This window comes from Alligator mississippiensis, chromosome 9 (genome assembly GCF_030867095.1).
Source record: "Alligator mississippiensis isolate rAllMis1 chromosome 9, rAllMis1, whole genome shotgun sequence".
Lineage (NCBI taxonomy): Eukaryota > Metazoa > Chordata > Crocodylia > Alligatoridae > Alligator > Alligator mississippiensis.
Genome location: NC_081832.1, coordinates 27,737,093 through 27,751,744, shown reverse-complemented (window position 1 = coordinate 27,751,744; position 14,652 = coordinate 27,737,093). Strand labels below are relative to the sequence as shown.

The 14,652-nt window shown below is 45.5% G+C and overlaps 1 protein-coding gene across 4 annotated transcripts in view; it reads left to right on the top strand.

Moving 5' to 3' along the window:
* CBFA2T2 (CBFA2/RUNX1 partner transcriptional co-repressor 2) overlaps positions 1-14,652 on the top strand; it is a 117,591-nt gene that overhangs the window by 26,038 nt on the left and 76,901 nt on the right. The gene's annotated exons all lie outside the window — the stretch shown is intronic.

The window sequence follows — 14,652 nt, the reverse complement described above, 5'->3', positions numbered from 1 at the left end:
CGTCTAGTGCTGCCTTTTGTGTCTGGCAGTGGTCATTAAATCTTTACCTGCTCCTGGTGTGTGTGCCTTAGCCCCCTTATGCACCTGTGATCTGGTTTCACCCTCAGTTTCACCCTTATTAACAGGGGCTCAGCTAAAGTCCCCTGTTGCACACCTCCCCCTCATTTGTCCCCCCAAAATTATGATCTAACGGATCTTCTTTATCTTTGACCTGAACTGTTGAGCTTGTTGCTCTTGCATCCATGTCTGTTGTGGTTTCTGGACATGATAGGAAGTACACATTCCTGCTTTTCTTCCCTTCCCAATGTTTCACTGAAAAATAAAAGGATTGTAAAGCAACAGCCCATCTCATTAGCCTGGCATTGCCAAACTTGGCGGTTCGCAGCCAGCGCAGGGGTTCATGGTCTGTTATTAGTGTGAACTTCCAGCCTAGTAAGTAATACTGGAACAGCTCTACCCCCCCACCTGATAGCCAGACACTCCCTCTCGATTGTAGAGTACCATGTCTCAGCTGGTGTTCGCTTTTTGCTAGCAAATGCTGTGGGTCTCTCTTCTCCCTCATCCTCTTGGAAAAGGATGGGTCTTAATGCCGTGCCGGAGGCATCAGTTTGTAAGAAAAATGTCTTTTCAAAGTCTGGCGTATACAGCACTGGGTGTTGGCACAGAGCTGTCTTTACTTGTTCAAAGTCTTGGATGGCCTGGGGACTCCACTGTAGCCTGATTTTTTTCCGACCTTTCATCATCTCCATCAGGGGTGCAGTCTTTTCCGAAAAATCCTTGATGAAACCTCTGTAATAATTGACGAAACCTGGGAAAGATCGTAGTTGTTTGAGAGTTTGTGGTAATGGATGTTGTCTGATGGCCTCCACCTTATCAGCTAGGGGCTTTATTTTCCTTTGTCCAACCATAAACACGAGATACTGGGTCTCCTCCTTTTCCAAGGCACACTTCCAGGAATTCACAGTCAACCTAGCTTGACAGAGCTCTTTGAGGATCTCCTGTAGGTGCTGGCAGTGAGTTTCCCAGTCATGGGAGAAGACAATAATATCATCAGTATACGCAGCTGTGTACTCTTGTTGGGGAGCCAGCAAGCAGTCCATCAGATGTTGGAATGAGGCCGCTGCCCCATGTAGCCTGAACGGCATCCATCTAAATTGGAACAAACCCCATGGGATTCCAAAGGCCATTTTTTCTTTGTCAGCGGGAGGGGTCTAGTGAGAATGCTGTGATTACAAAGATCCTTTTTATATTTGAGGATTTACATCAGTTGAACATAGTGTGGACTATCTGCATGTAGGCTGCAGTCATGCATTGCTTTTACGTATAGGATTTTTCATACAAAAACCCGTGCTGGTATTAAAGCTAACAGAGGCTAGAAGGCTGAGCAGATAAGTAATGATATATGCCGCCTTTCACTTCTAGGTCACTAGTTCAACTGCAGCCCAGGTTGGCACTGACAAAGTTGTTACAATCTGACAGCTGTTTGTTGGCCTGTGTGAATGCATTGTCGGTTTCATTCCATTTCCTAGCAGACAGGTGACTGTATTGCAATTGGTCCCCTTTTTGGCAGTCTCAGTAGCAATGCCAGGTTTAAATAGATCATCTTGGGAACTCCTGAGAGTCCTAGAAGTGGATCTTCCTGATAAAGGGAGAGCCATGCTGATGGAGGGGTGGCATGGTGGGAACTTTTTGTTTGTTTTTTTCAGTTTCAAAATATATTCTATATAGAGCAGAGATTCTTGCATTCTTAGCCTTATGTTATGCTATGTTAACTCACATAGCTTGGGACAGCTGTATAGAAAATACTTCGGAAGGCTGTTTTCCAACTTTAAAGAGAAAGGGCTGTGCTGCAGTGTAGGTGAGGTCCTGCAGTGCTTTCATCAAAATCTTTGCACTACATGAAATATTCTGTTGTTCCTTCATTAAAACAGGATTATCCCTCTGAAATTTATTTATTCTGCATGGGTCTGGAAAGCAGCACTGCTCCATTTTGACAGTGACCTCCTCTTAGCTACAGAGATGCACTGTAAAATGGGAGAGGTAAAGGACAGGCTTTTAGAATTCAAGAGGCTGAGCAATGTAGAGTTTCAGAAATGTGACCCAAGAGGAACATTTACAAAATATCAGTTCAATTATGTTTAACTTTTGGACACCCAGGACAGTTTAATGGGTTGTCTCTGGCAAATGGCACCTCCAGCAATTCTTATCATTCAAGAATCCTGTCTCAGAGATTCCTTCTGGCATTCAATAATCTCTATTATTGATGTAGCTTCATAGATGTTAAGGTCGGAAGGGACCTCAACAGATCATTGAGTCCGACCCTCTGCCTAGGCAGGAAAAAGTGCTGGGGTCAGATGACCCTAGCCAGATGCCTATCCAGCCTTCTCTTAAAGACCCCCAAGGTACGGGAGAGCACCCTTTGAAGCCCGTTCCAAATTTTGGCCACCCTTAGGGGATGAGTATATAAGGGTAAGGATATAAACCTTAGGGGATGAGTTCAGAGTTTTTCCAGATGCCACAGCAGGCAAATCAGTCAGGCAAATTTCTTTCATTTGCATGGAGTTCTTGTGTAGTGATGCGTGGTAACAGTTCTTTTAACTTTATATCCTGATTGTCTTTGTGAGACAAATATTTGGCTCTTACAAAACTTAGTTCCATATTTCTCTCAAAAAATTGTCATTGATACAGTTTCATAAAGCTGCCATTCTACGAAAGGATTGCTTCAGAAATTGCTCCCAAATAAAACTTCTTGCACCAATATTTTAATACCAGTCCTTTTGGATACTTTTTTCCCCCTCATTGGGTTGGTCCAACTGAGAGAGTGTGCCACTAGCATTGTGTGCGAGTGCGGTCTTTCTCTGCAGTTTAATTGCATGTTCTTTACCATATGTGTACTCCCAATATAAATAGCCTAACCTTTTCAACGAGAGTTTACAGGAAAGTGGTGAGAGAGAAGCTAGAAATAGCAAATATTACTTGTGACAATCATATTTGTTAAACAATAATTTATAATAAAGATTTGAAGTTAGTAGTCCTCTTGATATTTTAATAAAAGTCTGTCCAGGCTGCAACATCAGGTGTAATTCAATACAGCCAGCATATCAAACCATGAAAAATGACTGGAATACTTTTTGTGTCAAGCTTAGTTACAGAAGTATACACTCTCCAAAGGACACACATTTGACCTTTATTTTCTCTGGGTTTGTAAACAAGTAAAAAGGGCCTACCCAAGGTTTTGCGTACTCTGGCCACTGGTTTCTTTCTACGCCTCTAATCCTGTCAAAAGTCAGCCTCCTTAGTAATTCTTGTGCCTTGCTATCCCAAACTATTTTGGAAGCCCTCCAGGAGTATGAATGCATAACATCTACTAGCCCCTTCTCTTTTTGCAGAGACAAGGACCCAATTGGAATACCTTTGCTGATTGCATGCCGCAGCTGTTGGAATTGCAGCTTGAGGAGAGAAATTGTCTTTCTAGTAGGAAAGTCCCAAGCCAGTTACCATTTTAACCTCTGTCTCAAAGTGCAAATGAGGGACAGCAGAGATATCATGTGCTACTACTAGGCAGGCTGCTGCACTAATTTAAGATGATGGATTGATTTAAAGTGTAGTCCCAGGTAGCAGTCCTGAACTGACAAAGCAATGGGTCCTGTGAACCTAGTAGTTTATATCTAGAACAGTGGTCTCCAATCTTTTTAGGTTGGAGATCACTTTTGAAATCTAAAAGGAACTGAAGATCTACTCCCCTCCCCCCCCCCCTCGCCCCAGCAGGTAAGTCTGTGGGGGGGGGGGGGGGGGCAGATCAAGGCCCCAACCCTAGCCCCACTCCCCCCCTCACCACTGGGCCTCAATCTGACCCCCCCCCCCCACCCCACAGTGGTGAGGGAGGGGGAAGTCTTGCACAGCTGGGGCAGGGTGAGGGATGGAGCCATGAGCAAAAGGCTCGTGGGAGGCAGGGGCACACAGACTGGGGGGGCACGTGCCCTCAGATCTGCATGCGGGGTGGGCTGGGGCCGGGGCAGTGGCAGCACTGGGCTTTTCCCAGCCGGGCTGCACTCTGGGCATGTCTGAGAGTATGGCTGCGGCGGCACTGGGAGCAGCCCTCCCAACCCCTGCTCCTAGCACTGCTGCTGAGCTCAGCATGGGCTAGGCCAGGCAGGAACAGCCTGGCGCACCCTTTCAGCCCACAGCTGCAGCGTACCCTCCCCTGTACCTGCCAGCCCCCATGTCCAGGGGTGGGGGAGAAGGAAAGGGGCGGGGAGGCTGTGTCAGGTTGTTCCCACTGGACCTGGCCCATGCTGATTTGTTACCAAATTTGCCCATCACTTTCGGGTGTGTTTGTTTATTAGAGTTACAGTTTTGGGGTCTCTGTAATTCTGTCAATGTACTGATTGTGTGTCACTTTTGTTTCTATACAGAGCTCTATCTCTCCTTTTTGCAAGTCCTCACCCCCAATGGAGCTACCCTGCAGGGTTTAGTCTCAGTGGGGCTGGGTTCACCACCCCCCCCCCCCCCCCCCCGAGTCAGCCTGGGTTACTCAGCACTTCCAGGTGATACACTCATGTGCCCCAAAATCAGCACAGGAACAGAGCCCATCTGAGCTGGCTGGGTCTGATCAGCATTTACAGGCTGACCTCCTCATATGCCACGGTTCAGGACAGCAGGACAACACTAAAACACATGCACACCGGTCAACAGGGCATATCTGAGCAGGCTGGGTCTGATCAGCACTTTCAGCTGATACCCTTATGTGATGAGCAGACCCCACAGGATCTTTGGGCTTTACAAGGAACTTTGGCTTGGGAAAAAGAAGCATTGCTGCAGAGGAAGTGGGGAAGTAGAGGAGAAGGAAGAGTAAATGAGGTTTACAGAGAGAGAGTGGCATCCAGCTTTAACCACACAAGTTATTTTATTGCTAGGTATAGGAAACTTATGATACTAGTAGTAATAGCCATACATGGAAAAACAAGACAGTTACAATATTACACCATTTCAATTGAGTATTTTGGGAAGTCTAGCTCAAGTTTGATCAGCAAAAGTCAGGTTTAAAAAGCTGTGTCTGGGGTAAAACACAGAGGTAGAGGGATTAAACCAAGTCTGAGCTTTAGGAAGTGGGCTTAAACAAAAGAGGGAGAGAGAGAGAGAGAGTTAGGGTCTCACCACTCCAAGGTTCCCATGTGTTTGTTGACAGGCAGAGCCCTTAGCATGATCAGTGAAGATATTCTAGGCAGAAAAGGAGAAAGTAAATTTCCAGTGAAACTGGTGCAGCTTTTTGGATCCAAGCACCAGGACAGAGACTTGAGATAAGGTGGGAGTTCTTATAGGGAAACAACAATACAGTAGACCCCTGATTTACATGAGTATTGCGTTCCTGGGGAATTTCGTGTAAGTTGAATTCACATAAGTTGGGACGACTTTCCCCATAGGAAATAATAGAATAGTGAGGGGTTGCGTACCCCAGACATACCGTAGTCATAGCCTTTTTTCCCCTTTTCTCAGCAGAATCACCTTTAGGAGGTGTGTCTAGTGTCTCACCTATGCATCGTGAAATGCTGGTACCACAATGGCAGCACAGCTCCGCTTGATTCTGCCTGCAAAGCTTGTGAGGCGTTCGCATATATATGCAAATCGCGTATATACGCATCTCGAGGGGCATTTTCCAGTCCAGGCGTTAATAAAAAAAAAAAATGTGTAAACACAAGTTGCACGTAAGTCAGAATCATGTAAATTGGGGGCCTGCTGTAGTTCAAGGGAGAACAATGGATTTGTTTATGCTGGACAATAGAAACTGATTATTCCTGGCTCTGGGAGGTGTTACTCGGAGCTCACAATGCAGTTGGGCAGAGACAGTATTTTGGGGTACCCGATAAAGGATTTATCACTAGAATTGGTCTGATAAATGAGCAGGATGTGTACAGGTGTGGGTTAATTAACATCTGAAGCAGAGATTCCCCTATCATGCAACGCTTCCCTGGTTCTCTGGTCCCAGAGTTCAGTGCAGTCCTTGCCTTGGAACTCTGTTCTCCACTCTTGATACTAATGAAGGGTGCTTCCCTTTTACCCATCTCCGATGTAAATGAGACTGGGGGAGAAGTTGCTGTAATCTTGTTTACTGTTATCCGGAGGGGTTTAGATGCGTTTCTCCCTGTATCTTCATTTCCTTTGGTAAGCTCTTCTGATCAGTTCTGGTTCAGGCAGAGGTGAGTTGGTGGGGGGGAAAAGTCCTTCATGAGTCAGGCTGGGTACTGTGCCAGGGATTCCCAGGAACACAGGGCTGACAGGTAACACTATGTCCTGGGGTGGGGGGATGATAAGGCTGTGCCAGTCTGTTCCCACCAGACCTGACCCGTGCTGCACTTGGGGGCAGCGCTGGGAGTGGGGGTTGGGGGGCTATGGCACCCCCTGTGGCCCTGCTCCCAGCAGTGCCGCCACAACCACCTGGCCTGAGTGCAGCCTAGCCAGGAACAGCCCCAGTGCTTCTGCTGCCCCAGCGCCAACCTGCCCTGCATGCAAATCTCGGGGCATGCGCCCTCCTGGGCTGTGTGCCCTCCCTCCCCATGCATCCCTCTCCCTGTGCCTCTTAGATAAGCCACTTGTGGCTCTGTCCCCTGCCCTGCCCCAGCTCCAGCTGTGGGCTGGACTTTGCGCCCCACTACACATGCCCCCTGGGCCTCTGCCCCTTCTCTCCTCCACTGACTGACCTGCTGAGCTTGTGGGGACGGTGGTGTGTGCGCACACTCAGCCCCCGCAGCCCAGGATCAACTTCAGGAGGATCTGAGATCCACTGGGTTTCACCATTGGTTGGTGACCACTGATCTAGAAGAAGCAGTTACTATCTCCTATCCAGACAAGGTGATAAAATATTTTCCAGGATCCAACTACTATCCAGTTACATGGCTGTCCAGCACAATCCACACACAAGGCAGATGTGGTACAGATCATTGCTTATTCCAATTTAACAGCATCACCTCAATATTCTCTGGGCTGTGTGTCAGCCTACTTAAGCCAATGCTTTAGTCTCTGGCACTGGGCCAGATATTCAACAGCTATTGGACAAAAACTTTTTTTTATTTATTTTTTTTTACTTTTAAACTTAATAACGGAGTCATTCAGAAACGTTCTTGTTGGTAACTAATTGATTATAGGACATTGAACAGAGTTGGAAGAAAATGTATCTGTTTAAAAATTTTAGGGCAGGCAAAAAATAGAGAACCTGAAGAAGTCATTTTTTGTTGATCTGTCAATCAAAAACTAACCTAGTTTAACTTTAAAAAGTCTCTGCATCAACTGTCTGATCTATGGTGTCTGAAGCAGCCAAAATGTTAAACATCAAACAGCATCTATAATCAAAATGCTGATATGGCCATATCTAGGTCAGTACTGCTGGGAGCTGTTGTAACTAATCTGCTTTTAAAATGCAAGGCATGGATGTGAAAGGCCAGGTGTTTGCCTTTAACTGCAGCTGTACCATCTGTGGAAACAGGTGGAGATGCACAGAGCAGTCAGCAAAATACAGCTGGTAAAAGTTGGGAAAATACTATCTCACCTAAGCAAAATGGGCCCCAAAGTGGAATTGCATAGTTAAACACTGCTTCACTGTAGCAAGGTGTTGGCTGTATTGGATTAATGAAATTAACACAAAAGTAAATGTATGTTTTACCCACATTTTTTTCTCTCTCAGTAGTAAAGAAATCAAATCAAACCAGCTATTGAAAGACCTGTGCTCCCTGGCTGTGTGACTAAGACTGTTATATGTCATTTTTTTCCAGCCAAGCAGGGGCCCAGCTTAAATTTTAAAATGTCTTGCAGGTTTAAAATAAAAAATCAGTAGTTTGAAAAATAATTGCATTTTTATTATTAGTTAATCGAACATATTGGTTGTTGGAGTCCTCCATGGAACTAACCATGGAACCCCCACATAAATTGGATTAATTTGACTTCACATCTAAGCTTTTGACTTACTTTTTGAACTTGCTGTGGACAGGTTGCAGCTCCATACACACAATCTCCCTGCGGGCTTAAGTATAGCAAAAGATGTGTGATCTACAATAATGTGAAGTCTTGCTCAAACACTTTTTTAATGGAAATGAAAACTCATTTTTAAGCTGTCTTCTCAAAGACATTCACATATATTATTTGTATTTTGGTAGAGAGGAGACAGGCTTTTATCAGCACCCCATTGGGTGAGGCAGGACACATGCACACAACAAAAGGGTAGTTCCTGCCCCTGAATTTTTTTTTTATTTGCCTGTCAAACTCTCACCTTCTTGAGTGTTGTATTTGCATTACTGTAGGAAGCTTTTAATCAAGACCTGCAAGCTATATGCAGGCCACCCTGACCTGTTTTAAAACTGAAAAGGCTTGATGAATCCTAAAAGGCTGCTTTGTATTCTGATGGCAATGTATATTACTAATTATGGGTACAGCTTAGTATTGAGTACTAAGCTTTATGTTGAGAATTGAAAATATGCATTTGTTTGACAGGCATACTCATAGCAATGAAGCATTTCCTGTTAGTGGGAAAAATCTGTGATGGAAAAATAATCATTCTCTATGTAATTTACTCCTATATATTTATTGCTAGATGGCTCTACTAGGAATTTTGATTGATTTAATATGGACAGCAGTAGGAGATCCTAAAGTAGCGAAGTCCGTTTAATTGTGTGTCAGGAGTAAATGAAGGCAAAACCATACAGACTAAATAGAAATTTGCCGAAGTTGGAGATGCATTTTTGTTTACTGTACGTCCCCCTTTTTTTTTTAACCAGGCCATGCTTTCTATGCAGCTGTATTGAATTTTTTAAACTTTGTGTAGGTAAGTCTATAAAAGGGATGGGAGCAGGGAGGTCAGCGTATGCTTGTTTATTTCAGTTGCTTTTTCTGTGCTCCCAGGTTTTATTTTTGAGATATAAGGGAACATGGAATGGAAGGGACACTACATAGTATCTGTTCAGTAGAGTTGATTAGGAGTTTTCTGGTGACGCAGTTTTTTTTTCCTGAAGAGATGTCAATTTGTTGAAATACTTTCCTTCGGAACTCATTCATTTCAGTGAAATGTGCGGGGGAAAGGTATGTTAGCTCCAAAACAAGATTTCTAACAGGGAAAGAAAGAGATGACTCAGAGTAGCCAATACCCTGCCAACCAGGGCACTCACTTGGCATGTGGACATGTAGGTTTCAGATTCTGCTTTGCTTGATTCAGACCACAGTCCTGAACAGAACTCTCCAACATCACAGGTACCCGCCCTAAGAACCTAATGTCAGAAGCAAGGTTTTTCTTGTGATTGCTTGTATTGGATCAGCTGTACACTGAGAGAGATATTAGACAAGCTTTCAGGCACAAAGTGCCCTTCGTCAGGTCTGTCCTGTTGGGCTCACTGTGGGGAAGGGAGCAAAGGAGTAGCCCCTTGTTGCCCTGTACCCTCTGGTTGGAGAGGACGCTTCTGCAGGGACTTTATAGCCACAGAGCTATTCCCCCATAGTGCTTTATTTCTATAGCTCAAAGCTGAAGGGCTTTGTAGCATTGCAGAGGGACATGTGCACATAGCCTAAGGTGCAGTTGTACTCTGAAAAGCTGGCTGTGTATGGGGAATTGAATACACAGGAGACTGATGTGTGAATTTACTGGCTGTTCTGCACTAAATCCTTTTGAGGGCATTCCTAGTGCACATCACTGGTGCCGTGGCTTACTGCAGTTGGAATAGAAGAAGCTGCCTGGCGTGAAAATACCTAATGTGCACTAATTGTATCCACATGGGGAATTAATGCAGAGTAGCTAGCTATAGCTCTAAAATGCACATGCTAGCTTATGGCATGGTAGATTCCCTATATAAACAAGCTGTCAGAATGCTCTTTTCCCCCATAATGGATCTCCCCATGTGTGTATTCTGAGCCATGTCTATTCACTAATACCTAATCAAGATTTTTTGTTTCTGCTTTTTCCCCATGGAGCCGTCAAAGCTAAGGGTGTGAGTTAGAGCTGATATTCCTTCTTGTCTGTCCTCAGTAGAATTGTTTACCAAGTTTCAGTCAGTTAACACCAGTACAAACTTTGTGATGGTAACAGGATCCCACAGGTGTGACTGACTGCAGACATAGTTTGTCTGCCAGCACCTTTATTATGAGTGCTGATGTATGAACATGAAAGGATACTATAAGATAAAGAAAAATTAAATACTGTCGGAGGGGAAGAAAAAATGCATATGGTTTAATTTTTTTTTTACCTAATTTGGCACTACAAACACTAAGATGCCTTAATCTTGTGGACATTGCATGGTGTAATATTCTAGTTGAGTTTCAGTTCCCTAAGTGTGCATTTCTAAACCTTAATTTATTTGGATTTCTTTTACCTGTGAACTTCCCATGGTCTTGGGACTAGATTTGCTCTAAGTTTGCGGTAAGTGTAGAATGATGGTAAGGGTGGCCAAAATTTGGAATGGGCTTCCAAGGGAGGTGGTGCTCTCCCTTACCTTGGGGGTCTTTAAGAGGAGGCTGGATAGGCATCTGGCTGGGGTCATCTGACCCCAGCACCCTTTCCTGCCTAGGCAGGGGGTCGGAGTGCAGAGGCAGAAAAGGATCTTGGTGTCATTATTGATGCCAAAATGAACGTGGGCCAACAGTGTGAGGACATGGTCAGGAAGGCCAACCGTACCTTGTCATGCATCCACAGATGCATCTCAAGCAGGTCCAAGGAGGTGATCCTCCCCCTCTATGCGACACTGGTCAGGCCGCAGTTGGAGTACTGCATCTAGTTCTGGGCGCTGCACTTCAGGAGGGATGTGGACAACATTGAGAGGGTCCAGAGGAGGGCCACCCCCATGATCAGGGTCAGAAGGGCAGGCCCTACGAGGAGAGGCTATGAGACCTGAACCTGTTCAGCCTCCACAAGAGAAGGCTGAGGGGGGATCTAGTGGCTGTTTACAAACTAGTCAGGGGGGACCAGCAGGCATTGGGAGAGTCCCTGTTCCCCCAAGTACTACCAGGAGTGACAAGAAATAACGATCACAAGCTGGCAGAGGGTAGATTCAGACTAGGTATCAGGAGATGCTACTTCACTGTCAGGGCAGCTAGGATCTGGAGCCAACTTCCAAGAGAAGTGGTGCTGGCTCCTACCTTGGGGGTCTTTAAAAGGAGGCTGGATGAACACCTTGCCGGCGTTGTTTGACCCCAGCATTCTTTCCTGCCGTAGCAGGGGGTTGGACTTGATGATCTGCTCAGGTGCCTTCCGACCCTACCAACTATGAAACTATGAAAATGTTTGTTTTACGGATAGTTACAACATCCTGTAATGTAATTTACACTTAATTATTGAAGTCTCACCTTTAAGAGTATAATAATAAGTTTTTATCTGCAATTTTTGAAGAGTTTAATCCATGTTTCTTATCAGTCCAAGAACTTCCGTGTGAGAAGCACGCTGTAGCAATATTAACATTTTTCCTGGAATCTTATAATGATGAACTTCCTATTGAAACAGTTCATAGCACTGAAAGAAAATGTTATCTGTGGCAAAAGGTGAAGTTAGGCTCCTCAATCTAGACTTAAATGCTTTAAGAAGGGCAGTCTGCTTTTGGAGGTGCTGAGCAAAGTGAAGGGTTTCTGCTGATATTTGTTTGTCACCTTTGAAAATCAGGCAACCTTTCTTTAGGTGTTTACATATGGACATTGAAGCCTAACTTTAGATCCCTAGGTTTGGCAGAAAATCTGACATCAGGTAGTCTTGACTGGAATGTAATAGGACAACATGAGAAGACAGTGCAAGAATCTAAAAACTTTTCAGTCTAAAGGATGATTTATCAAACGTGGTTCTTTAAGTCTTGTTTCACAGCCAATGCTAAGCTAATCCATCAGTTGTAGAGGCACAGCGTGATGGCTCACTTCCAAATAGCTTCCTTAGGAAAGGAAGTTACTGAACCCCAATATTTAATAGAAACATTTGTGAGCTTTTATAATGTCAAAGAAAATATCATCATTTAAACTTTCTTTTCTGCTACTCAAACATCAGAGCCAATAGGAAATGAGAAACAGAGTACTCCTAGAAAGTAAGAATTTTTATAATCTGTAATGCGTGAAATGCAGAAAAATGCAGTGCAAGTGCCTAGCAGTAAGTGAAAATAACTTTGGTGAAAAATTAAAGGCTTAGGGCAGATTTGAAATATACCTGGTTGCCTAATTCACATTGATTTAAATTCTCTGGTGCCCTGATCTGATCCCTTTCTCCTCCCACTTGTTAGCAAAATAAATGTGCTAGTAGGATAGCAGGTGAAGGAGTATTGTGATTGTCATACAGAAGAATATCCCAGTCATTCCCTCTTCCTTTCATTGTGTTTTGGGGGAGCATAGGGATGCAGTGAGTGGTTGAGTCAGGGAAATAATGGGTCAGAGTGGGTTAGATAAACTTGATGGAGATGGTGGGCTGTAACGTGTGGGGCAAACAGAGGAAAATGAGTTTATTTGCAGGATTGATTGTTGGATTCAGGATTGAATTTTTTTTTAATGTGCATAAAGAGGAATGGAATGGGTGAGATTAGACTGTGGGGATGAATGAGGAAGAAAGACACTCAGTGGAGGAGTAATACCCAGGGGATCAAGGAGGGAAAAGGGAGAAAGAAATGGTAGGGGTTGGAAAAAAAAATGTAGGAAAGGAGAGCAGAACTGCCATTGGGGGTGAGAACAGGATGTAGAGAGAGGAAAGGAACAGGCATAGAAAATAACAAGAGACATCAAACCGCGGACCAGAGGTAGGAGAAATTAGGGGAGTAGGAAGAGCAAATTAAAGGGAGACATTGAAATTTACATTCTAAAAAGTTATGACCTGGTTGGAGACTAAACTTCTAATGTGCCACCACCACAGTGCAGATGAAACTGGGTCATTCTTTGTTTGACCTTCTCTCTTTTCTCCCCTGACCATTCTGGTTTTTGATTGGCTTCCTGTATCTTAAGTGAAACCACAACCTTTCAAACTCCTCTAGGCAGAATGAAAGGCACATGGCAGCAGTGTAAAAGGAGCTTCATGCAGTCTTCTGTGCTTGGGTGGGTGTGCTGGTTCTTTCGTAAACTAATAGCTCCCAGCAGTGCTGCTAAATCAGACTTCATGGAGCCAGGAGCTGAGCACTTGGAATGCTACTGCAGGCACAAAGGTCTGCTTTTTTACTGAAAACTACTATTTGTTTTGTGCCTATTGAAGTAATGATCTAGAGTGCTTGTTGACAACACAAAAAAGCAGGCAAAGGTTGGCTTGGGGAAGAAAAAGCTTACATCAAGGTAAGACCAAACAAAAGGCTAAGTCACCATTTTTTAAATTTTGTTTGACAGAGGAGGGAGAGCTCCACTCAAGTGTTATAGCTGCAAAACTAACTGAACCTTGGCAACAATTAAGATTATATATATTACTTTACTGGAAAGTCCTCCTTAAAATCCATCAGTTGGTGGTTTTACCAGGTAAAAAAAGCAGTTGGAGATATTTTATACAGTCTTGATGCACATTTTAATTTTTTTTTAAGAGGTTTTTTAGTTTGTTAGGAACTTGGATTTCAGAATCCAGGTTATCCCATTAGTAACTGGTAGGAATCAGCATCTGCTAGGAAAGCAACTTCTGCACATCAACAGTACCATATAGTCCTGGGGTACACAATGAGTGCCACAAATGGCTTGGGCAGCCTCAGTGTGTGGCACTCAGCAGATCAGGGAAGGGACAGGCAGCACAGCATCAGAAAGGGCCAGAAGCAGAACGCAGAGAAGGGGGATTGGAGTAGCACATGAGGAGAGCGCAGGGCTAACTTGTGACACTGCTGCCAAAAAGGATGGCCTTCATGGATATAGTCCAGGGGCTGGCAACCCCCGGCACATGTGTCAAGCATGGCATGCAAGGCCATTTTGCTCGGCGTGGCACAGCCAGCCCCAGCTCTGTGTAGCTGCTGCCAGTGATGGAGCCACAGCTGCTCCCAGCAGGGCTTGCAACGTCCCAACAGCTCGGACTTCTGGCTGGCAGCAGCTCCCCAGAGCCGGGTCCAACTGCAGCCAGGAGGTTCCAAACAGCTGTGCCGGGCTCCAGCATGAGCCAGTACAGAGTGGGCGGTGGGGGAGGGGCCTGAGGCATTGCAGCCCCGGTCTCTCCCCTGCTCCTGGCACGGAGGTGATAGCAGGGTTCCAGAGCCCAGTCCAGCTGTTTGCAGCCAGCCTGGGCTCTGGGCAGCTGCAGCAAGCAGCTGACAGGCTGCAAACAGCTGTGCTGGGCTCCACAGCTCCGGCATCAGCTCCGTGCTAGCAACGACTGCATGGGCACCTTGGGGTGGGCTGCACTGCCCCGCTGTCCGCCCCAAGGTGCGCACATAGTCGCTACCAGCACGAAGCTGATGCCGGAGCTGTGGAGCCCAGCGCAGCTGTTTGCAGCCTGTCAGCTGCTTGCTTGGTACAGCTGCTCATAGCCTGGGCTGGCTGCAAACAGCTGCGCTGGGCTCCGAAACCCTGCTATCACCTCTGTGCCGGGAGTGGGGGAGAAATGGTACGGAGCTGATACCAGAGCCTGGCACAGCTGTTTGGAGACTCCTGGCTGCAGTCAGCTCCGGCTCTGGGGAGCTGCTGCCAGCCGGGAGCCTGGGCTGCTCCCAGCAGGCAGCTGGGATGCTGCAAGCCCTGCTGGGAGCAGCCCAGGCTCCA